A 23,993-nucleotide genomic window follows, 5' to 3' on the forward strand; every position below is an offset into this window, starting at 1 on the left:
GAAAAAAGCATGGAAGATATTAGAGAAACAATTTCTGGAGAAATAAAAGAACTAAAATCTAACCAAGTCGAAATCAAAAAGGCTATTAATGAGGTGCGATTAAAAATGGAGGCTCTAACTACTAGGATAAATGAGGCAGAAGAGAGAATTAGTGATATAGAAGACAAAATGACAGAAAATAAAGAAGCGGAGAAAAAGAGAGATAAACAACTACTGATCACGAGGGCAGAATTGGAGAGATAAGTGATACCATGAGATGAAACAACATTAGAATAATTGGGATTCCAGAAGAAGAAAGAGAGAGGGGGGCAGAAGGTATATTGGAGCAAATTATAGCAGAGAACTTCCCTAATTTGGGCAAGGAAACAAGCATCAAAATCCAGGAGAGACAGAGTACCCCCCTCAAAATCATTAAAAATAGGTCAACACCCTGACATCTAACAGTAAAACTTACGAGTCTCAGAGACAAAGAGAAAATCCTGAAAGCACCTAGGGAGAAGAGATCTGTAATCTACAATGGTAGAAACATTAGATTGGCAGCACACCTATCCATGGAGACCTGGCAGGCTAGAAAGGACTGGCATGATATATTCAGAGCACTAAATGAGAAAAATATGCAGGCAAGAATAGTATATCCAGCTAGGCTGTCACTGAAAATAGAAGGAGAGATAAAAAGCTTCCAAAACAAAAAATAATTAAAAGAATTTGCAAAACCAAACGAGCCATAAAAGAAATAGTGAAAGGGGTCCTCTAAGCAAAGAGAGAGCCTAAAAGTAACATAAACCAGAAAGGAACACAGAAAATATACAGTAACAGTCACCTTACAGGCAATAAAATGGCACTAAATTCATACCTTTCCATAGTGAACCTGGATGTAAATGGGCTAAATGCCCCAATCAAAAGACACAGCCTATCAGAATGGATAAAAAAACAAGACCCATTGCAAAAGACTCAATTTAGACCCAAAGACACCACCAGATTGAAAGTGAGGGGGTGGAAAAATACTTACCATGCTAATGGACACCAAAAGAAAGCTGGGGTGGCAATCCTTATATCAGACAAATTAGATTTTAAACCAAAGACTATAATAAGAGATGAAGAAGGACACTATATCCTACTTGGGGTCTATCCAACAAGAAGATTTAACACTTGTAAATATCTCTGCCCCTAACATGGGAGCAGCCAGTTATATAAGCCAATTAATAACAAAAGCAAAGAAACACAATGACAACAATACAATAATAGTGGGGGACATTAACACCCCCCTTACTGAAATGGACAGATCATCTAAGCAAAAGATCAACAAGTAAATAAAGATTATAAATGACATAGTGGATCAAATGGACTTTACAGCAATATTCAGAACATTCCATCCCAAAGCAACAGAATACATATTCTTCTCTAGGGCACATGGAACATTCTCTAGAATAGATCACATCCTAGGTCACAAATCAGGTCTCAACCAGTACCAAAAGACTGGGATCATTCCCTGCATATTTTTAGACCACAATGCTTTGAAACTAGAACTCGATCACAAGAGGAAAGTCGGAAAGAACTCAAATACATGGAGGCTAAATAGCATCCTAACAAAGAATGAATTGGTCAACAAGGAAATTGAAGAAGAATTTTAAAAATTCATGGAAACAAATGAAAATGAAAACACAACTGTTCAACATCTTTGGCATGCAGCAAAGGCAGTCCTAAGAGGAAAGATTATAGCAATACAAGGCTTTCTCAAGAAACAAGAAAGGTCTCAAATACACAAACAAACCCTACACCTAAAAGAGCTGGAGAAAGAACAGCAAATAAAGCTTAAACCGAGCAGGAGAAGAGAAATAATAAAGATCAGATGAGAAATCAATGAAATAGAACCAAAACAACAGTAGAACAGATCAACAAAACTAGGAGCTGGTTCTTTGAAAGAATTAACAACACTGATAAAGCCCTGGCCAGACTTATCAAAAAGAAAAGAGAAAGGACCCAAATAAATAAAATCATGAATGAAAGAGAAGAGATCACAAAGAACACCAAAGAAATACAAACAATTATAAGAACATATTCTGAGGAGCTATATGCCAGCAAATTGGATAATCTGGAAGAAATAAATGCATTCTTAGAGATGTATCAACTACCCAAACTGAACCAGGAAGAAATAGAAAACCTGAGCAAACCTATAACCACTAAGGAAATTGAAGCAGTCATCAAAAATCTCCCAAGAATCAAGAGCTCAGGGCCAGATGGCTTCAGGGGAATTCTACCAAACATTTAAAGAAAAATTAATACCTATTCTTCTGAAATTGTTCCAAAAAATAGAAATGGAAGGGAAACTTCCAAACTCGTTTTATGAGGCCAGCATTACCTTGATCCCAAAACCAGACAAAGACACCATCAAAAAATAGAATTACAGGTCAATATCCTCGATGAACATGGATGCAAAAATTCTCACCAAAATACCAGCCAATAGGATCCAACAGTACATTAAAAAGATTTTTCACCAAGACCAAGTGAGATTTATCCCTGGGCTGCAAGGTTGGTTCAACATCTGCAAATCAATCAATGTGATACAATACATTAACAAAAGAAAGAACAAGAACCATATGATCCTCTCAATAGATGCAGAAAAAGCATTTGACAAAGTATAGCATCCTTTCTTGATCAAAACTCTTCAAAGTATAGGGATAGAGGATAAATACTTCAATACCAAGAGTATATGGATAAAGGCTACATACCTCAATATCATAAAAGCCATCTATGAAAAACCCACAGCAAATATCATTCTCAATGGGGAAAAACAGAGAGCTTTCCCCCTAAGGTCAGGAACACGGCAGGGACGTCCACTATCACCACTGCTATTCAACATAGTATTAGAAGTCCTAGCCACAGCAATCAGACAACAAAAATAAATAAAAGACATCTGAATCAGCAAAGAAGTGAAACTCTCACTCTTTGCAGATGATATGATACTTTATGTGGAAAACCCAAAGTATTCCACCCCAAAACTTCTAGAACCCGTACAGGAATTCAGTAAACTGACAAGATATAAAATCAATGCCCAGAAATCAGTGCATTCCTATACACCAACAAGACAGAAGAAAGAGAAATTAAGGAGTCAATCCCATTTACAGTTGCACCCAAAACATAAGATGCCTAGGAATAAATCTAACCAAAGAGGCAAAGAATCTGTACTCAGAAAACTATAGAATACTCATGAAAGAAATTGAGGAAGACACAAAGAAATGGAAAAACGTTCCATGTTCATGGATTGGAAGAACAAATATTGTGAAGATGTCAATGCTACCTAGAGCAATCTACACATTTAATGCAATCCCTACCAAAATACCATCCACTTTTTTCAAAGAAATGGAACAAATAATCCTAAAATTGGTATGGAACCAGAAAAGACCCCGAATAGCCAGAGAAATGTGGAAAAAGAAAAACAAAGCTGGTGACATCACAATTCCAGACTTCGAGCTCTATTACAAAGCTGTCATCATCAATACAGTATGGTACTGGCACCTAAACAGACACATAGATCAATGAAACAGAATAGAGAGCCCAGAAATGGACCCTCAACTCTATGGTCAACTAATCTTCGACAAAGCAGGAAAGAATGTCCAATGAAAAAAAGACAGTCTCTTCAACAAATGGTGTTGGGAAAATTGGACAGCCACATGCTGAAGAATGAAACTGGACCATTTCCTTACACCACACACAAAAATAGACTCAAAATGGTGAAAAACCTAAATGTGAGAGAGGAGTCCATCAAAATCCTAAGGAACACAGGCAGCAACCTCTTCGACCTCAGCTGCAGCAAAATCTTCATAGAAACATCACCAAAGGCAAGGGAAGCAAGGGCAAAAATGAACTATTGGGACCTCATCAAGATAAAAAGCTTTTGCACAGTAAAAGAAACAGTCAAGGAAACCAAAAGACAACCAACAGAATGGGAGAAGATATTTGCAAATGACATAACAAATAAAGGGCTAGTATCCAAAATCTATAAAGAACTTATTAAACTCAACACCAAAAGAACAAATGATCCAAACAAGAAATGGGCAGAAGACATGAATAGACATTTTTCCAAAGAAGACATCCAAATGGCCAAAAGACACATGAAAAAGCGTTCAACGTCGCTTGGTATCAGGGAAATCCAAATCAAAACCTCAATGAGATACCACCTCACACCAGTCAGAATGGCTAAAATTAACAAGTCAGGGAACGACAGATGTTGGCGGGGATGTGGAGAAAGGGGAACCCTCCTACATTTTTGGTGGGAATGCAAGCTGGTGCAGCCACTCTCGAAAACAGTATGGAGGTTCCTCAAAAAGTTGAAAATAGAGTGTCCGTACAACCCAGCAATTGCACTACTGGGTATTTACCCCAAGGATAGAAATGTGGGGATCCAAAGGAGTACATGCACCCCGATGTTTATAGCAGCAATGTCCACAATAGCCAAACTATGTAAAGAGCCAAGATGTCCATCAACAGATGAATGGATAAAGATGAAGTGGTATATATATACACAATGGAATTTTATGCATCCATCAAAAGAAATGAAATCTTTCCATTTGTAGGGACGTGGATGGAACTGGAGGGTATTATGCTGAGCAAAATAAGTCAATCAGAGAAAGACATATATCATATGATCTCACTGATATGAGGAATTTTTAACCTCAGGAAACAAATTGAGGGTTGCTGGAGTGGTGGGGGTGGAAGGGATGGGGTGGTTGGGTGATTGACATTGGGGTGGGTATGTCCTGTGGTGAGTGCTGTGAATTGTGTAAGAATGTTGAATCACAGACATGTACCTCTGAAACAAATAATACATTGTATGTTAAAATAAAAAAAAAATAAAGAAGAATATAGCAGGAAGGGAAAAAGCAAGGAGGAGAAATTAGAGGGGGAGACGATCCATGAGAGACTATGGACTCTGAGAAACAAACTGAGGGTTCTAGAAGGGAGGGCCGTGGGTGGATGGGTTAGCCTGGTGATGGGTATTAAAGAGGGCATGTAGTGAATGGAGCACTGGGTGTTATATGCAAACAATGAATCATGGAACACTTCATCAAAAACTAATGATGTAATATATGGTGATTAACATAACAATAAAAATAAAAATAAAAAAACTAATGATGAAATGTATGGTGATTAACATAACATAATTAAAAAAAAAGAATCTATCAAAAAAGAGAACTACCAGCCAATATTCCTGATGAGTATGGATGCAAAAATTCTCAATAAAATACTAGCAAACTGAAGCCTACAGTAAATTAAAAAACGTTCACTGTGATCAAGTGCGATGCATTCCTGGGCTCCAAGTGTAGTTCAGTATTTGCAAGTCAATCAATTTATGTTAATAAAAGAAAGGTAAGGGGCGCCCGGGTGGCTCAGTCGTTAAGCGTCTGCCTTCGGCTCAGGTCATGATCCCAGGGTCCTAGGATTGAGCCCCGCATTGGGCTCCTTGTTCAGTGGGAAGCCTGCTTCTCCCTCTCCCACTGTCCCTGCTTGTGATCCCTCTCTTGCTATGTCTCTCTGTCAAATAAATAAATAAAATCTTTAAAAAAATAAATAAGTAAAAGAAAGGTAAGAAACTTATGATTCTTTTGATAGAAGCAGAAAAAACATTTGACAATGTACAACATCCATTCATGATAAAAACCCTCATACAAAATAGGGTTAGAGGGAACATATCTCAATATCATAAAAGCCATTTGTGAAAAACCCACGGCTAATATCATCTTCAGTGGGGAAAATCTGAGAGTTTTACTTCCAAGGTCAGGAACAAGACAAGGATGTTCACTGTCACCACTATTGTTCAACATAATACTGGAAGTCCTAGCCACAGCAATCAGACGACAAAAAGAAATAAAAGCCTTCGAAATCTACAGCAAAAGTAAAGCCTTCACTATTTGCAGATCACATGATATTCTATATAGAAAACACAAAAGACACCATGAGAAACTGCTAGAAATGATGAATGAATTCAGTAAACTCACAGGATATATATAAGTGAATCAGAGAAAGATAAGTATCATATGATCTCACTGATATAATTTGAGAAACAAGACAGAGGATCGTAGGGGCAGGGAAGGAAAAATGAAACAAGATGAATCCAAAGAGGGAGACAAACCATAAGAGACTCTTAATCTCAGGAAACAAACTGACAGTTGCTGGAATGGAGGGTAGTGGGAGGGATGGAGTGGCTGGGTGATGGACTTTGGGGAGGGTATATACTGTGGTGAGTGTTGTGAATTGTGTAAGACTGATGAATCACAGATTTGTACCTCTGAAACAAATAGTTCATTATATGTTAATAAAGAAAAAGATTAAGTAAAAAAAAAATCAATGTACAGAAATCTGTTGCATTTCTATATACCAATAATGAAACAGCAGAAGGAAAATTAAGGAATCAATCCCATTTACAATTGCACCAAAAACAATAAGATACCTAGGAATAGGAATAAACCTAACTAAAGAGGTGAAAGAACTGTACTCTGACAACTATAAAACGCTAATGAAAGAAATTGAAAATGAAACAAAGAAATGGGAAAATATTCCATTCTCATGGATTGGAAAAAGCAATATTGGTAAAATATCTGTACTACTCAAAGCAATATACACATTTAATGCAATCCTTATCAAAATACCACCAACATTTTTCACAAAGCTAGAACAAACAGTCTTAAAATTTACATGGAACTACAAAATACCCCAAATCAGCCAAAGCAGGCTTGAAAAAGAAAAGTGAAGTTGGAGGCATTGCAATCCGAACTTCAAGTTATATTAAAAAGCTGTAATGATCAAAACAGTATGGCACTGGCATAAAAATAGACACATTTCAGTGGAAGAGAATAGAAAACCCAGAAATAAACCTATAACTATATAGTAAATTAATCTTTAACAAAACAAGAAAGAATATCCAATGAGAAAAAGAGTCTTTTCAACAAATGCTGTTGGGAAAACTGGACAGCAATATGCAAAGAATGAAACTGGGCCACTTTGTTACATGATTCATAAAAATAAATTCTAAATGGATGAATGACCTAAATGTGAGACCTAAAACCTTAAAAACCCAAGAGAAGAACACTGGCTGTAACCGTTTTTCATACGCCAAAATAACTTCTTTCTAGATATGTCTCTGGAGGAAGGGAAAAAAAGGCAAAAATAAATTATTGGGATTTCATCAAAATAACAAGATTCTGCACAATGAAGGGAAAAATATCAACCAAACTCTAAGGCACCCTGTAAATGGGAGAAGATATTTGCAAACGGCAGATCTTATAAAGGGTTATTATCCAAAATATAAAAAGAACTTATAAAACTCAACACCCTAAAAATGAATAATTCAATGAAAAATGGACATAAGACATGAATAGACATTTTTTCCAAACAAGATACCCAGATGGCCAACTGACACATGAAAAAATGCTCAACCTCACTCATCATCAAGGAAATAGAAGTCAAAACTATAATGAGACATTACCTGTCAGAATGTCTAAAATCAACAACACAAGAAACAACAGGTGCCAGAGAGGATGGGGAGAAAGGGAAACCCTCTTGCCTTGTTAATGAGAATGTAAACTGTTGCAGGCACTCTGGAAAATAGTATGCAACTTCCTCAAAAAGTTAAAAATACAACTACCCTATGGTCCAGTGATTGCACTACCAGGTATCTACCCAAAGATTTAAAAACACTGATTCAAAGGGACTCATGCACCCTAATGTTTATAGCATCATTATCAACAATAACCAAATTATAGAAAGAGCCCAAATGTGCACCCATGATGAATGGATAAAGAGGAAGTGGTATATATAATGGAATATTAGCCATAAAAAGAATGAAATCTTGCCACTTGCAATGACATGGGTAGAGACAGAATAATATGCTAAGTGATAAAAATCAATCAGAGAAAGACAAATACCATATGTTAATACCATATGATTTCATTCATATGTGGAATTTCAGGAACAAGACAAATAAGCATAAGGGGAAAATAAAGAGAAGGAGGCAAGACAACAAACAGATTCTTAAGTATAGAGAGCAAAGTGATGGTTGCCAAAGGGGAGGGGGGCAGAGAGACAGGTTAAATAGGTGATGGGGATTAAGAAGCGCACTTGTTGTGATGAGCACTGGGTGTTTTATGGAAGGGTTAATCACTATATTGTAAGCCTAAAACTAATATTTCACTGTATGTTAACTAACTGGAATTTAAATTATAAGAAAACATGGAAAAATAGATACTCACTGGACTTCAGTAAAGGGTGGAGGACATCAGTGAGACCCTTGACAAAGAGATAAAAAATAACATATCAGAGATGAGGAACTCAATAAGTGAAATTAAAAATATAATAGATGGAATAAATAATATGCAACAGGAAACCGAGGAACATAACAATGATCTGGAAGACAGAGTAATTGAAAATAATGAAGCTGAGCATGTGAGAGATAAACAAATACTTCATAATGAGAATAAACTTTAAGAAATGGTTCCTCCATCAAGCATAGCAATATTCACATTATAAGGATCCCAGGAGGAGAGAGGAAGGTGGGCAGAAAACATATTTGAAGAAACAATACCTGAAAATTTCCCAAATCTGGGGAGGGAAACAGATCCAGATTCAGGAGGCACAGAGATCATTTTAAAGATTGTAAGAGAAAACACATTTACATACAGAAGAAACCCCATAATTATTTCAGGTGTTTCAGCAGATTTGCAGGCCAGAAGTGAGTGGCATGATGTATTTGAAGTACTGAAAAGAAAAATCTGCAGCCAAAAATACTCTATTCAACAAGGATGTCATTCAGAATAGAAGGAGAGATAAAGAGTTTCCCAGGTAAACAGACTTAAAAGAATTCATGACCACTAAAACAGCCCTGCAAGAAATGTTAGGTGGGATTCTGTGAGTGGAAAACAAAAAACAATAAGTAAGAGTAAGAAAAATTGGAAGCACAAAGTAAAAGGATGTAAAATATGATACCAAATATCTAAACCATGGAGGGGAAAAGAGTAAAGAGTGAGTTCAAAAATAAGCAACTGTCTAGTTAATATAGACTGCTATATGCAGGAGATGTTATATGTAAGGTGAATGGTAACCACAAATCAAAAAACAGTAATACTTCTTTTACAACTAGTGCCAAGTGATGGGAATCTCTCAGGACAACTGGCACAAGCACCACAATATTGGGGGCAAGAGAAAGTCCTACCATAAAAAGCAGAAGTATGAGCAAGGATGCCCCACTCTCAACACTAAGATTGGCCCCTGCCACATTCATACAGTCCACATGTGGGGAGCCAACAAGAAGAACCATGCTTTGAGGCTGGATGTGGGGAACTTTGTCTGGGGCTCTGATTGTTGTATGTGTAAAACAAGGATTAAAGTGTTGTCTACAATGCATCCAACAAGGAACTAGTCCACACAAAGATCCTGGTGAAGAACTGTATCATGCTCATTGACAACCCACAGTGGTATGAGTCCTGCTATGCACTGCCCCTTGGCCACAAGAAGGGGGGCAAGCTGACACCAAGGGAGAAAGAAATTAAAAAAAAACCCAGAAAATTCAAAATAAATATAATGAAAGAAAAAAATGCCAAAATCAGCAGTTTTCCAGAGGAGCAGTGCCAGCAGGGCAAGCTTCTTGCATGCCTCATTTCAAAAACAGGCCAATGTGGCCAAGAAGATGGCTATATGCTAGAGGACAAGGAGGTAAACTTCCATCCGAGGAAAAGAAAATCTCAGAAAGGCAAATAAATCTTCTTACTTTCTATCTTTGAACATGTAATAAAGGTGTTTATTGTTCTAAACAAAAGCACTAATAGGTATGAAAAAATAAAGAGTAAGATACCAAAATATATCACTAAAAATCCCCAGCAAACCATGAGAGACAGAAAAACTACAAAAACAACAACAAATCAGGTAGCAAAATGGCAATAAATACACACCCATCAATAATTATTTGGGGGGCACCTGAGTGGCTCAGTCAGTTAAGTGAACACCTTGTGATTTCAGCTCAGGTCATGATCTCAGGGTTATGAAATCGAGCCACATTTTGGGCTCTGTGCTCAGTAGAGAGTCTGCTTATCTTTCTTCATCTGCTCCTTCCCCTGCACTCTTGCTCTCTCTCACTCTCTCTCAAATAAATAAATATAATATTTTAAAAAATTACTTTGAATGTAAATGGGATAAAAGTTTCAATCAAAAGAAATAGGGTGACAGAACAGATTAAAAAAAAACAAGACTCATCTATATTATTCCTACACATCTTAGACCTAAAGATACCTGCAGATTGAAAGTGAGGGGATGGAGAAATATTTATCATATGAATGGAAAGAAAGCTATAGTATCAATACTTATATCACACAAAATAGACTTTAAAACAAAGTCTGTAACAAGAGACAAAGAAAGACACTATATATTAATACAGGAGACAATCCAACAAGAAGATATGACAATTTTAATATTTATGCAGTGCTCAAATACATAAAACAGTTAATAACAAACATAAAGGAACTAATCAATACTAATACAACAATACTAGGGCCTCTAACACCCCACTTGCTTTGGTGAACAGAACATCTGAACAGAAAATAAACAAGGAAACAGTGGCTTTGAATGATACATTGGAACAGATGAATTTAACAGATATATGCAGATCATTCTATCCTAAAACAGCAGAATACACATTCTTTACAAGTGCACATGGAACATTTTCCAGAATATATCACATATTAGGTGACAAATTAGGCCTCAACAAGTACAAAAAGACTGAGATCATACCATGCATATTTTTGACCACAACACTATGAAACTTGAAGTCAACCACAAGAAAAAATTGGGGAATACCACAAATAACATGGAGGTAAAGCAACATACTATTAACAATGAATGGGTCAAACATGAAATCAAAGAAGAAATTTAAAAAATACATAGGAACAAATGAAAATGAAACCAATACCTTTGGGATACAACAAACACGGTCCTAAGAGGGAAATATAAAGCAGCAGAGGCCTATCTTAAGAAGCAAGAAAGATCTCAAATAAAACAACCTGACCTTACACCTAAAGGAACTAGGAAAGGAAAAACAAATGAAGCCTAAAGCCAGTAGAGGAAGGAAATAATAAAGATTAGAACAGAAATAAATGACATAGAAATTAAAAACAAACAAAAACAACAACAGAGAACAGATCAATGAAACCAGGATCTGGTTCTCTGAAAGGACCTACAAAATGGATAATCCTCTAGCCAAACTCATCAAAAAGAAAAAAAAAGAAAAGAAAAAAGAAAGGAACCATCTAAACAAAATCACACATGAGAGAGGAGAAATAACAACCAACACCACAGAAATATGAACAAATGTAAGAGAATATTAAAAACTATATGCCAACAAATTGGACAAACAAGAAGAAATGGATAAATTCCTGGGAACATATAAATTACCAAAATTGAGGGGCACCTGGGTGGCTCAGTCGTTAAGCGTCTGCCTTCGGCTCAGGTCATGATCCCAGGGTCCTGGGATCGAGCCCCGCATCAGGCTCCCTGCTCGGCGGGAAGCCTGCTTCTCCCTCTCCCACTCCCCCTGCTTGTGTTCCCTCTCTCGCTGTGTCTCTCTCTCTCAAATAAATAAAATCTTCAAAAAAATTACCAAAATTGAAACAAAAAAAAATAGAAAACTTAAACAGACCAATAATCAGGAAAGAAATTGAGTCAGTAATCAAAAAATTCCCCACAAACAAAATTCCAGGACCAGATTGTTTCACAGGCGAATTATACCAAATATTTAAAGAAGAGTTAATACCTCTTCTTCTCAAACTATTCCAAAAAATAGAAAAGGAAAGAAAACTTCCAAAATCATTCTATGAAGCAAGTATCACACTGATACCAAAACTAGGTAAAGACACCACAAAAAAAAGGAGAACTACAGACCAATATCCCTGATGAATATAGATGCAAAAATCCTCAACAAAATACTAGCAAACAGAAACCAACAATATATTTAAAAAAAATCATTCACCTTCCCAGTTGAATCATCCCATTCAAGCAGGATTTAGTCCAAGGATGCAAGAATGATATCCACAAATCATTCACTGTGATAACATCACATCAATAAGAGAAAGGATACAAACCATATGATCATCTAAATAGATGTAGAAAAATGATTTGACAAAATACAACATCCATTTAGAATAAAAACCCTAAACAAAGTAGGGTTTATGTTTACCTCAACATAATAAAGGCCATATATGAAAACCCACAGTAAGTATCATACTAAACGCTGATAAACTGAGAACTTTCCCCCCAAGGTCAGGAAGTAGTCAAGGGTGTCCACTCTCACCACTTTTATTCAACATAATTCTGGAAATACTAGCCACAACAATCAAACAACAAAAAGAAATAAAAAGCATCTAAATTGGTAAGGAAGAAGTAAAATTTTCACTATTTGCAGATGCCAAGATACTATATACAGAAAACCCTAAAGAGTCCAACAAAAAGCTACTAGAACTGATAAATGAATTCAGAAAAGTTGCAAGATACAAATTAATGTGAAGAATTCTGTTACAGGGGCGCCTGGGTGGCTCAGTTGTTAAGCACCGGCCTTCGGCTCAGGTCATGATCCCAGGGTCCTGGGATTGAGCCCCGCATCTGGCTCCCTGCTCAGCGGGAAGCCTGCTTCTCCCTCTCCCACTCCCCCTGCTTGTGTTCCCTCTCTCACTGTCTTTCTCTTTAGCAAATAAATAAATAAAATCTTAAAAAAAAAGAATTCTGTTACAATTCTGTATACCAATAATGAGGTACTGGAAACAGAAAATAAGAAAACAATCCCATTTAAAATTGCACCAAAAACAATAAGATACTTAAGAGTGAACCTAACCAAAGAGATCAAAGACCTGTACTCTGAAATCTATAAACAAGAATGAAAGAAATTGAAGATGACATAAAGAAATGGATAGATACCCCATGCTCATGGATTGGTGGAACAAATATTATTAAAATATCTATACTACCTAAAGCAATCTACACATTTAATGCAAACCCTATCAAAATACCACCAACATTTTTCACAGAACTAGAACAATCTTAAAATTTATATGGAACCACAAAAGACCCTGAAGAGACAAATCAACTTTGGTAAAGAAAGCAAAGCTGGAGTCATCACAATTCCATACTTCAAATTGTATTACAAAGCTGTAATAATCAAAACAGTATGGTACAGGCATAAAAATAGACACATAGATCAATGGACAGAACAGAAAACCCAGAAATAAACCCACAATTATATGGCTAATTAGTCTTTGACAAAACAGGAAAAATATCCAATAGGAAAAAGATAGTCTCTTCAAAAATGATGTTGGGAAAACTGGACAGCTACATACAAAAGAGTGAAACTGGACTACTTTCTTTCTCCATAGACAAAAACAAAATTAAAATGGATTAAAGACCTAAATGTGAGACCTGAAACCATAGAAATCACCTGGGTGGCTCAGTTGGTTAAGCAATTGCCTTTGGCTCAGGTCATGATTCCAGGGTCCTGGGATCAAGCCCCACATCAGGCTCCCCCTGCTCTGTGGGCAGCCCAATTCTCTCTCTCCCTCTGCCTGCCACTCCCCCTGCTTGTCCTCTCTCTCTTTCTCTCTCTCTCTGTCAAATAAATAAATAAAATATTTTTTTAAAAAAAAGAGCAGAGGCAGTAAGTTTTCTGACATTGGCCATAGCAACATTTTTCTAGATATGTCTCCTGAGGCAAAAAAATAAATAAAAGCAAAAATAAACTATTGGGATTACATCAAAGCAAAAAGCTTCTGCACAACTAAAAGAAAACCTATGGAATTGGAGAAGATATTTGCAAATGACACATCCAGTGATGGGTTAGTATCCAAAATACATAAAGAGCTTATAAAACTCAACACCCAAAAAATGAATAATTCAATTAAAAAATGGGCAGAAGACATGAACAGACATATCTCCAAAGAAGACACCTAAATGGCCAATAGGCACATAAAAAGATGCTCAATATCACTCATCGTCAGAAAAGTGCAAATCAAAACTACAATGTCATATCACCTCAAACCTGTCAGAATTGCTAACATCAACAAAACAAGAAAAACAAGTGTTGTTGAGGATGTAGAGAAAAAGGAACCCTTGTGCACTGTTGGTTAGAATGCAAACTGGTGTATCGACTGTGGAAACCTGTATAGAGGTTCCTCAAAAAGTTAAAAATAGAACTACCCTATGATCTAGTAATCATACTACTGTGTATTTACCCAAAAAATACAAAAATTCTAATTATAGGTATACATGCAACCTTATGTTTATTGCAGCATTATTTGCAATAAAATTATAGAAGTAGTCCATGTGTCCATCGACTGATGAATGGATAAAGAAGATGTGGTATAGATACACATTTTTTAAATATTTATATTTTTTAGAGAGAAAGTGATTGGGGAGAGGAGCAGAGTGAGATAGAGAGAGAGAATCTCATGCAGACTCCCCATTGAGCATGGAGCCCAACATGGGGCTCGAACTCATGAAACTGAGATCATGACCTGAGCAGAAATCAAGAGTCGGGTGCTTAGCCAATCCAGCCACCCAGGCACCCCTACACAATTTAATATTATTCAGACATAAAAATGAATCAAATCTTGCCATTTGCAAAGACATGTATGGAGATAGACAGTATAATATTAAGTGAAGTAAGTCAGTCAGAGAAAGACAAATATCATATGATTTCACTTATATGTAGAAGTTAAGAAACAAACAAACAAACAAACAAAAAAACCGCGGTGGGGAAGAGAGTCAAACCAAGAAACAGACTCTTAAGTGTAGAAAAGAAGCTAATGGTTAACAGAGGGGAGGTGGGTGGGGGGATGGGTAAAATAGGTGAAGGGGATTAAGGAGTGTACTTGTCATGTTGAGTACTGGTTGTGTATGAATTTGTTGAAACACTGTATTGTATACCTGAAACTAAAATAACACTGTATTTTAACTATAGTGGAATTTAAAAGAAAAAAAGAAACTATTTCATTTAGAGTGAGCTACTGGTGTACTCTCCTTATATATTTATAGCTTAATCTGTTATTTTTTCCTTCTTTTTTATTCTCTATCTTATTATATTTGTTTTTATATCAGTATTTTATTCAGTTAAATGGGAAACCAACAATGTTTTTTTCTTTATGTGAGTAAACAAGAACTCTTTGGTGACAATGCAAGTTGATAGCCTCCTATAATTTCTACAGAAAGTTTTTGGTCAAGGTTCTGCCCATACTTTCCAAACTTATTATCATTTTGCTAAGAAATTTTGACTCTATTATTTTTCCATAGATGATAGAGGAAACGTATCCAGTGAATAAGAGACCAAGGCTTTGAAAGGGTGAATGTCAAAAGTAAATTAGACCTTTGATGACATGAACTCCAAGGAAAATCAAATGGAAATTTCTTCTATGAATTTGTAATTGCATACCAGAAAGCAAAGAATAAGATAAACATTTTTCTGTTTGTTTTTCACTTTCATGGAAACTCCATCCTTATATGCTTATAGATGGTCACATTTTGCTGACATTTACAAACATTTCATGTTGATCTTACATGAGTCACATCAATCACCTATACAGTTTCAATGACACTTTGTTAAATTGTCATGAAATATTTATAGAGAATTTGAGAAAAGTAAAGAAGTTGTAGTTAAGCTTTTAAAGATGCATTGCTCCTTTTCTGAGGTGCAATATCACTTCTAAAACACCATTAAGCTTTTTCTAGCAATAAAAAAAATTTTCTTTCACAATTTTATTTGCATAATCTTCTTCTTCCAAACACTGGAGGTGGGAGTAGGAAGGATAACCTTACCCTCAATTTAATACTCCTTAGATGTAATGGTTGTCCATTGATCCCATGTTAAGAAACACTATGTGTAAGTTAACAGTATTTGGAATTTATTCACTAAAGAACAATTGAATAAATGAATCTTTAATCCATTCATGCAAACAATGTTTCCCTCAAACACTTGAGTCATTGTTTTCTGAATTGGGATATATATGGATGACAAAGATGACACAAGTCATTCCTCACACATTATCAAGGTATTCAAGTGGAAGAGTGTTACTAAGAAGTTATGCTGGAATTCATAGATTTTTTTTAATAAGTATAATTACAATTCAAGACCATTTAATTCAATTTTAAGCTAGCAGCTGCATTAAACATTTGGGCAGTTTTTTTGTTTGTTTTTTTCATTAAATTAAAAATCAGTATTCATTTGAACTAGATTTATAAGGAGTCACTAAAACTAGCAATTTGTGCAAGGAAAGAAATAATAATGTTATACTGCAATTATGTTTGCAATTATATATCTCATTGTGATGGGAGAATAGGTAATAAAAATTTTGTAACATCATGGATCTCTTTTTTTTTCATTTTACATGTGAATTTGGTGAAAAGTGTTAATTTAGAATATAATTCCATATTGAAGCACTGTTCTAGTCCCCCTTGTAAGTTTCCTTGCTTAATGCTCTACTTACTGACAGATAAGCATTATTTCCCTTGTTATCAGTTCTCAGGAAAAATTTAAAACTTTTTAGATCATTGAGTTTTGTTGTCTGTAAAAGAAGGGTACATTCTAGTAATGAATAATTAATAATTTTAAAATTTTAGATCCTCATGTTTAAAAGAGCAACTTATATATGCTAAAACCCCAAAATGTAAGTGCTTAGTAGAGTATCTTGCATGTGTTAAGTGCATACTACTTATTCAGCATTAAGGTATGCATTGGTTATGTTTCTAAAGGTGAGATTTGATCTGTAGTATAATCAAATATGTGCTTTAAAAAATAAGCTCTATATAACAGAATTCAACTTTACAAATGGTTAGAGTACACAAACCATTCTTCAATGAAAGAAAGCCCAGAGCAAACTTACACTTTAAACATAACATTCATAATTTATTGACACATAAGAGTTTGAAATTTAGTAATTTTATAGCAATAAAAATAATATTCCTATATAGAGTTAACATGTACAGTCCTTTCCTATTTCAAAAGCAAAATTTCTCCCTTGATAATATTTATTAAATTGCTGTTACACTTATTAATATGAAAAATTTTTTTAGTTTCTTTCTTTAAGAAAACACAGTGATCCCTATAATGCTTTATTCCAGTGATAGCAGGTTGAGGTTTTTAGCTTTTCATTCTTTTATTTTTAAGTAACAAATTCTTCACTTATTATGAAATCAAAAAAGAAGTTTCTGAGTTATTAAGATTTAAGGGGAGCAAACCTGATTTTCAAATTAAGGTTAAACTAGCAATTCAATTGTAGAAACACATTTTGAGAATCACTGGACAATTTTATACTAGTTAAACAGTAAATAATGAAGAAATCAATAATATAATACAAAGACAACTTCTTATTATAGGCTTATTAAAAAATTTCAAGATCCTGTTAATGGTATTTTCATTTTATCAAAGAGAATTTGAGTAAAGAAATTTAACTTTAGGAATAGAAATTCTAAGCACTCTACTTAATAGCACCAGGTCTGCACATTTACTATCACATCAGAGCTGTTTTCATTACAAAACAATTGCCATTCTAATCATTAGATTTGGTAAACTGAAATTTAAAGGCCTCTCATTCACTAAGTGAAACTAAACATTATCTCAAAAAGGTGAGACGACAAAGAACGAACTAGGACCTTTAAATTATCTTTAATATTTACAAGTTAAGTTTGCTAAGTTAAAGGTCAGAAAAATATATTTGCATTCTACATTACTTTGTCACACAAACTTAGAGGTTATTAAAATACAATTGAATCCTCATGAATTCAAATGAGCAAACATATAAAGCTTACAGCATGGTGCCAGGTACATAGTGGGGGTTCAAAGAATTTTTTTAAATAACTGAAAGAACTTTCTCAGAAAGCATTCTAAAGTCAGGGTTAAAGTTCTTGCAAAACTATAATTAACCCTTAAAATTTTTTTTGAGTGGCATCTAGATGTCTTCTAATAGTTAATAGTTCAATACAGCTTCTATAAATATTTTATTCTGATCTACACATAAACTTCATATGAAAATCAGTTTTACATGGGTAAACTTGTTATAAAAGAAGAACAAAAGAACATGTTATTTTTATGTTTGAAGTGAAAAAATTATTTTTGGAATGCTTTCATGATTTGAAACCAATTACTTATGATTAAAAATACCCCTAAAAGAAGGCACTTATGATGAGCACTGGGTGTGGTATATAAGTGGTAAGTCACTAAATTCTAGACCTGAAATTAATATTATACTGTATGTTAACGAACTGGAATGTAAATAAAAACTTGAAAAAATAAAAATAAAAAATAAAAACATATTTCTTATTGCTTTTATTTAAAAATATTTTCTATTGTTAAAATGTCAATACTATCCAAAACAATCTACAGATTTAATGCAATCTCTATCAAAATACCAAAAGCATGTTTCACAGAACTAGAAAAAATAATCCTAAAATTTTTATGGAACCATAAAAGACCCCAAAGAGCCAAAATAATCTTGAAAAAGAAAAATAAAGCTGAAAGTATCACAATCTGACATTTCAAGATATACTAAAAAGCGAGTATAGGAGGCAAGATGGCAGAGGAGTAGGGCATCCTATTTCAACCAGTCCCCTGAATTTAGCTGGATATCTAGCAAACCATTCTGAACACCCACGAAATCAGCCTGAGATGTAAAAATATATATCTGGAATTCTACAAGCAGAATATCTCCCATGGTTAGGAGGTACGAAGGGCGGAGCCATGATTCTGCAGGCAGATATAGGAAAATAAACAGAAGGGGGAGGGAGCCACCATATGCTGACACCAGGAAGGTGATATAACACCAGAGCGCAAAAGCGCCCTGTGCTGGGGACCAGGCACAGACTCGCACACCAGTGGCGGTGGAGAAAAGGACTTTATTCCAGCCCCAAGACAGGATCCAGGAGCCGGGGGTGTGTGCTCGCGAACCAGGGGCTGCTCGTGGTTTTACAAGCACAAAGGTGGAGATGTGCCTGGCCCTGGGATGGATCTCTGAGAAAGTTGCTGGCGCACAACAGGGAAGGTTGCAGTTTTTAGCAACACAGACACAAATGGAGACTGTGTGTTCTGGAGACCTCAGTGAAGAGCAGACTGTGATTTCTCTGTTCTGGGACAGAGGTTTCAGGGCGGTCACTTCTGCTCTGACATTTGGAAGAGATGCAGAAACCTGCCAGGGAAAGCCAACAGAGAACAAAAGCTCAAAAAAAAAAAAAAAACAGTTTTCACTGAGCCCACCCCCCCCTCCGACAGGGGGCAGAGCAACTCTGCCCAAACAGGGTTGCCTGAATAACAGCACAGCAGGCCGCTTCCCCAGAAGAGCGCCTGGAAGAACAAGAAGACAACAAACCTAAGGTCCCTATAAGACAGATGCATCTTGCTTCAATGGTGGTTAATACTTTGGACTCTGTACATTCCCTCAACCACCCCTCAACAGAATGACTAAGAGGAGGACCCCCCAACAAAGAAAAGAATGAGAGACTAAGGCCTCTCCCACAGACCTAATGGATATGGATATAAGCAAGATGTCAGAGATAGACTTCAGGGTAGCAATTATGAAGTCAATATCTAGGCTTGAGAAAAATATTAGCAACAATATAGAATCTCTAAGGGCAGATTTAAGATCTAATGAGGCCAAAATTAAAAATGCTATGAATGAGATGCAGCCTACACTGGATACTCTGACAGCCAGGGTAAATGAGGCTGAAGAATGAATTAGTGAGGTAGAAGATAAGATGATAGAAAAGAAGGAAGCTGAGGAGGCCTGGGATAAACTATTTAAAGCCCAGGAGATCAGACTGAAAGAGATTAATGACACCATGAAACGTTCCAATATCAGAATTATTGGGATCCTTGAGGGGGTGGAGAGAGAGAGGACTAGAAGATGTATTTGAGCAAATCGTAGCTGAGAACTTCCCTAATCTAAGGAAGGAAACAAGCATTCATGTCCAAGAGGCAGAGAGGACCCCTCCCAAGATCAATGAGAATAGATCAACACCTCGACCTATAACAGCAAACCTTGCAAATCTTAGAAACAAGGAAACAATCCTGAAAGCAGCTAGGGGAAAGAGATTTCTTACGTACTGAGGGAAGAATGTCAGAATAATATCAGACCTGTCCACAGAGACCTGGCAAGCCAGAAAGGGCTGGCAAGATATATGCAGGGTACTAAAAGAAAAGAACATGCAGCCAAGGATACTTGATCCAGCAAGGCCGTCAATCAGAATGGATGGAGAGACAAGGAGTTTCCAGGACCTGCAGAAAATGAAAGAATATGTGACCACCAAGCTGGCCCTGCAAGAAACATTAAGGGGGGTCTATAAAAGGAGAAAGACCCTAAGAGTAGTATAGACCAGAAATTTACAAAGACAATCTGTAGAAACAGGGACTTCGCAGGCAACAGGATGGCACTGAAATCATATCTTTCAATGTCACTCTCAATGTGAACAGCCTAAATGCTCCCATGAAATGGCACAGGGTTGCAGATTGGATAAAAAGACATGACCCATCCATAGGCTGTCTACAAGAGACTCATTTTGAAACTAAAGATACATCCAGACTGAAAGTGAGGGGATGGAGAATAATTTTTCATGCCAACAGAACTCAAAGGAAAGCTGGGGTAGCAATTCTGATATCAGAAATATTAGATTTTAAGCTAAAGATAGTAGTAAGAGGTACAGAAGGACACTATATCATTTTTTTAAAAGATTTTATTTATTTATTTGACAGAGAGAGCGACAGAGCACAAGCAGGGGTAGCAGTAGAAGGAGAGGGAGAAGCAAGCTTCCCGCCGAGCAAGGAGCCTGATGCGGGGCTCAATCCCAGGACCCTAGGATCATGACCTGAGCCGAAGGCAGACACTTAACCATCTGAGCCACCCAGGCGCCCAGGACACTATATCATTCTTAAAGTGTCTATCCAACAAGAGGATCTAATAATTGTAAATATCTGTGCCCCCAACATGGGAGCAGCCAACTACATAAGCCAACTGTCAACCAATATAAAGAATCATATTGAAAATAACACCTTAATAGTAGGAGACCTCAACACTCCACTCTGAGCAATAGACAGATGATCTAAGCAGAAGATCAACAAAGAAACAAGAGCTTTGAATGTCACATTGGACCAGATGGACTTCAGAGATATACAGAACATTCCACCCTAAAAACAACAGAATACTCATTCTTCTCGAATGCACACAGAACTTTTTCCAGAATAGACCACATACTGGGTTACAAATCAGGTCTCAACCAATACCAAAAGATTGAAGTTATCCCCTGCATATTTTCAGACGACAATTCTTTGAAACTGGAACTCAATCACAAGAAAAAATTTAGAAGGAATTCAAACACTTGGAAGCTAAAGACCACTCTGCTCAAGAATGTTTAGGTCAACCAGGAAATTAAAGAACTTAAACAATTCATGGAAACCAATGAGAATGAAAACACATTGGTCCAAAACCTATGAAATACTGCAAAGGTGGTCCTAAGGGGGAAAAACATAGCCATCCAAGCCTCACTCAAAAAAGTAGAAAAATCCCAAATGCACAACCTAACCTTATGCCTAAAGGAACTGGAGAAAAAACAGCAAATAAAACCTAACGAAGCAGGAGAAGAGAAATAATAAAGATTAGAGCAGAGATCAATGAAATAGAAACCAGAAAAACAGTAAAGCAGATCAACAAAACTAGAACCTGGTTCTTTGAAAGAATTAATAAGATAGATAAACCTCTGGCCGGACTTATCCAAAAGACAAGAGAAAGAACCCACATTAATAAAATTATGAATGAAAGGGGAGAGATCACGACTAACACCAAGTAAATAGAAACAGTTATTAGAAATTATTATCAACGACTATACGCCAATAAACTGAACAACCTGGAAGAAATGGATGCTTTCCTGGAAACTTATAAACTACCAAGACTGAAACAGGAAGAAATTGACAATCTGAATAGACCGATAACCAGTAACGAAGTTGAAGCAGTAATCAAAAAACTCCCAAAAAACAAGAGTCCAGGGGCAGATGGATTTCCAGGGGAATTCTACCAAACATTTAAAGAAGAAATAATACTTATTCTTCTGAAGCTGTTTCAAAAAATAGAAATGGAAGGAAAACTTCCAAACTAGTTCTATGAGGCCAGGATTACCTTGATCCCAAAACCAGGCAAAGACCCCGTCGTAAAGGAGAATTACAGACCAATATCCCTGATGAATATGGATGCCAAGATATTCAACAGGATCATAGCCAATAGGATCCAACAGTACATTAAAAAGATTATCTATCACGACCAGGTGGGTTTTATTCCTGGGATGCCAGGGTGGTTCAATATTCGCAAATCAATCAATGTGATAAAACACATTAATGAAAGAAAAGACAAGAACCATGTGAACCTCTCAATTGATGCAGAAAAAACATTTGATGAAATACAGCATCCTTTCCTGATTAAAACTCCTCAGAGTGTAGGGATAGAAGGAACATTCCTCAATATCATAAAACCATCTATGAAAAGCCCACAGCAAATATCATTCTTAATGGGGAAAAGGTGAGAGCTTTTCTCTTAAGATCAGGAACATGACAGGGATGCCCACTCTCTCCACTATTGTTCAACATAGTACTAGAAGTCTTAGCCTCAGCAATCAGACAACAAAAAGAAATAAACAGTATTCAAATTGGCAAAGTCAAACTCTCTCTCTTCACAGATGACATGATACTTTATGTGGAAAACCCAAAAGACTCTACCCCCGAATTCCTAGAACTCATACAGCAATTCAGTAGTGTGGTAGGATACAAAATCAATGCACAGAAATCAGTTGCCTTTCTATACACTAACAATGTTACTGAGAAAGAGAAATTAAGGAATCGATTCCAATTACAATAGCACCAAAAACCATAAGACACCTAGGAATAAACCTAACCAAAGAGGTAAAGGATCTATACTCTAGAGACTACAGAACTCTTATGCAAGAAATTGAGGAAGACACAAAGAGATAGAAAAACATTCCATGTTCATGGATTAGGAGAATAAACATTGTTAAAATGTCTATGCTGCCCGGAGCAATCTACACTTTCCATGCCATCCCTATTAAAATACCATTGGCATTTCTCAAAGAGCTGAAACAAATAATCCTAAAATTTGTATGGAACCATAAAATACCCTGAATCACCAGAGGAATGTTGAAAAAGAAAACCAAAGCTGAGGGCATCACGTTGCCTGATTTCATGCTACATTAAAAAGCTGTGATCACCAAGACAGCATGGTATTGCTACAAAAACAGACACATAGATAAATGGAACAGAATAGAGACCCCAGAAATGGACCCTCAACTCTATGGTCAACTAATCTTTGACAAAGCAGGAAAGAGTGTCTAATGGAAAAAAGACAGTCTCTTCAATAAATGGTACTGGGAAAATTGGACAGCCACATGCAGAATAATGAAACTCGACCATTCTCTAACACCATTCACAAAGATAAACTCAAAATGGATGAAAGACCTCAAAGTGAGACAGGAATCCATCAAAATCCTAGAGGAAAACATAGGAAGTTACCTCTTCGACATTGGCCACTGCAACTTCTCTCATGACATGTCTCCAAAGGTAAGGGAAACAAAAGCAAAAATGAACTATTGGGACTTCATCAAGATAAAAAGCTTCTGCACAGCAAAGGAAAGAGTCAACAAAACTAAGAGGCAACCCACGGAATGGGAAAAGATATTTGCAAATGACACTATAGACAAAGTGCTGACTTCCAAGATCTATAAAGAACTTCTCAAACTCAACACACAAAAAACAAATAATCAAGTCAAAAAATGGGCAGAAGACATGAACAGACACTTCTCCAAAGATGATATACAAATGGCTAACAAACACATGAAAAAATATTCAACATCCTTAGCCATTAGGGAAATTCAAATCAAAACCACATTGAGATACCACCTTACACCAGTTAGAATGGTAAAAATTAACA

The 23,993-nt window shown here is 36.1% G+C and overlaps 1 protein-coding gene and 1 pseudogene across 1 annotated transcript in view; one reads left to right on the top strand and one right to left on the bottom strand.

The window, feature by feature from the left end:
- DACH2 (dachshund family transcription factor 2) overlaps positions 1-23,993 on the bottom strand; it is a 902,406-nt gene that overhangs the window by 561,908 nt on the left and 316,505 nt on the right. The gene's annotated exons all lie outside the window — the stretch shown is intronic.
- On the top strand, positions 9,143-9,750 carry LOC114207386 (small ribosomal subunit protein eS8 pseudogene; annotated as a pseudogene).

The sequence above is a fragment of the Eumetopias jubatus genome, unplaced genomic scaffold (assembly GCF_037043125.1).
Source record: "Eumetopias jubatus isolate StellerSeaLion01/CBP00866 unplaced genomic scaffold, mEumJub1_p1.0 scaffold_11, whole genome shotgun sequence".
Lineage (NCBI taxonomy): Eukaryota > Metazoa > Chordata > Mammalia > Carnivora > Otariidae > Eumetopias > Eumetopias jubatus.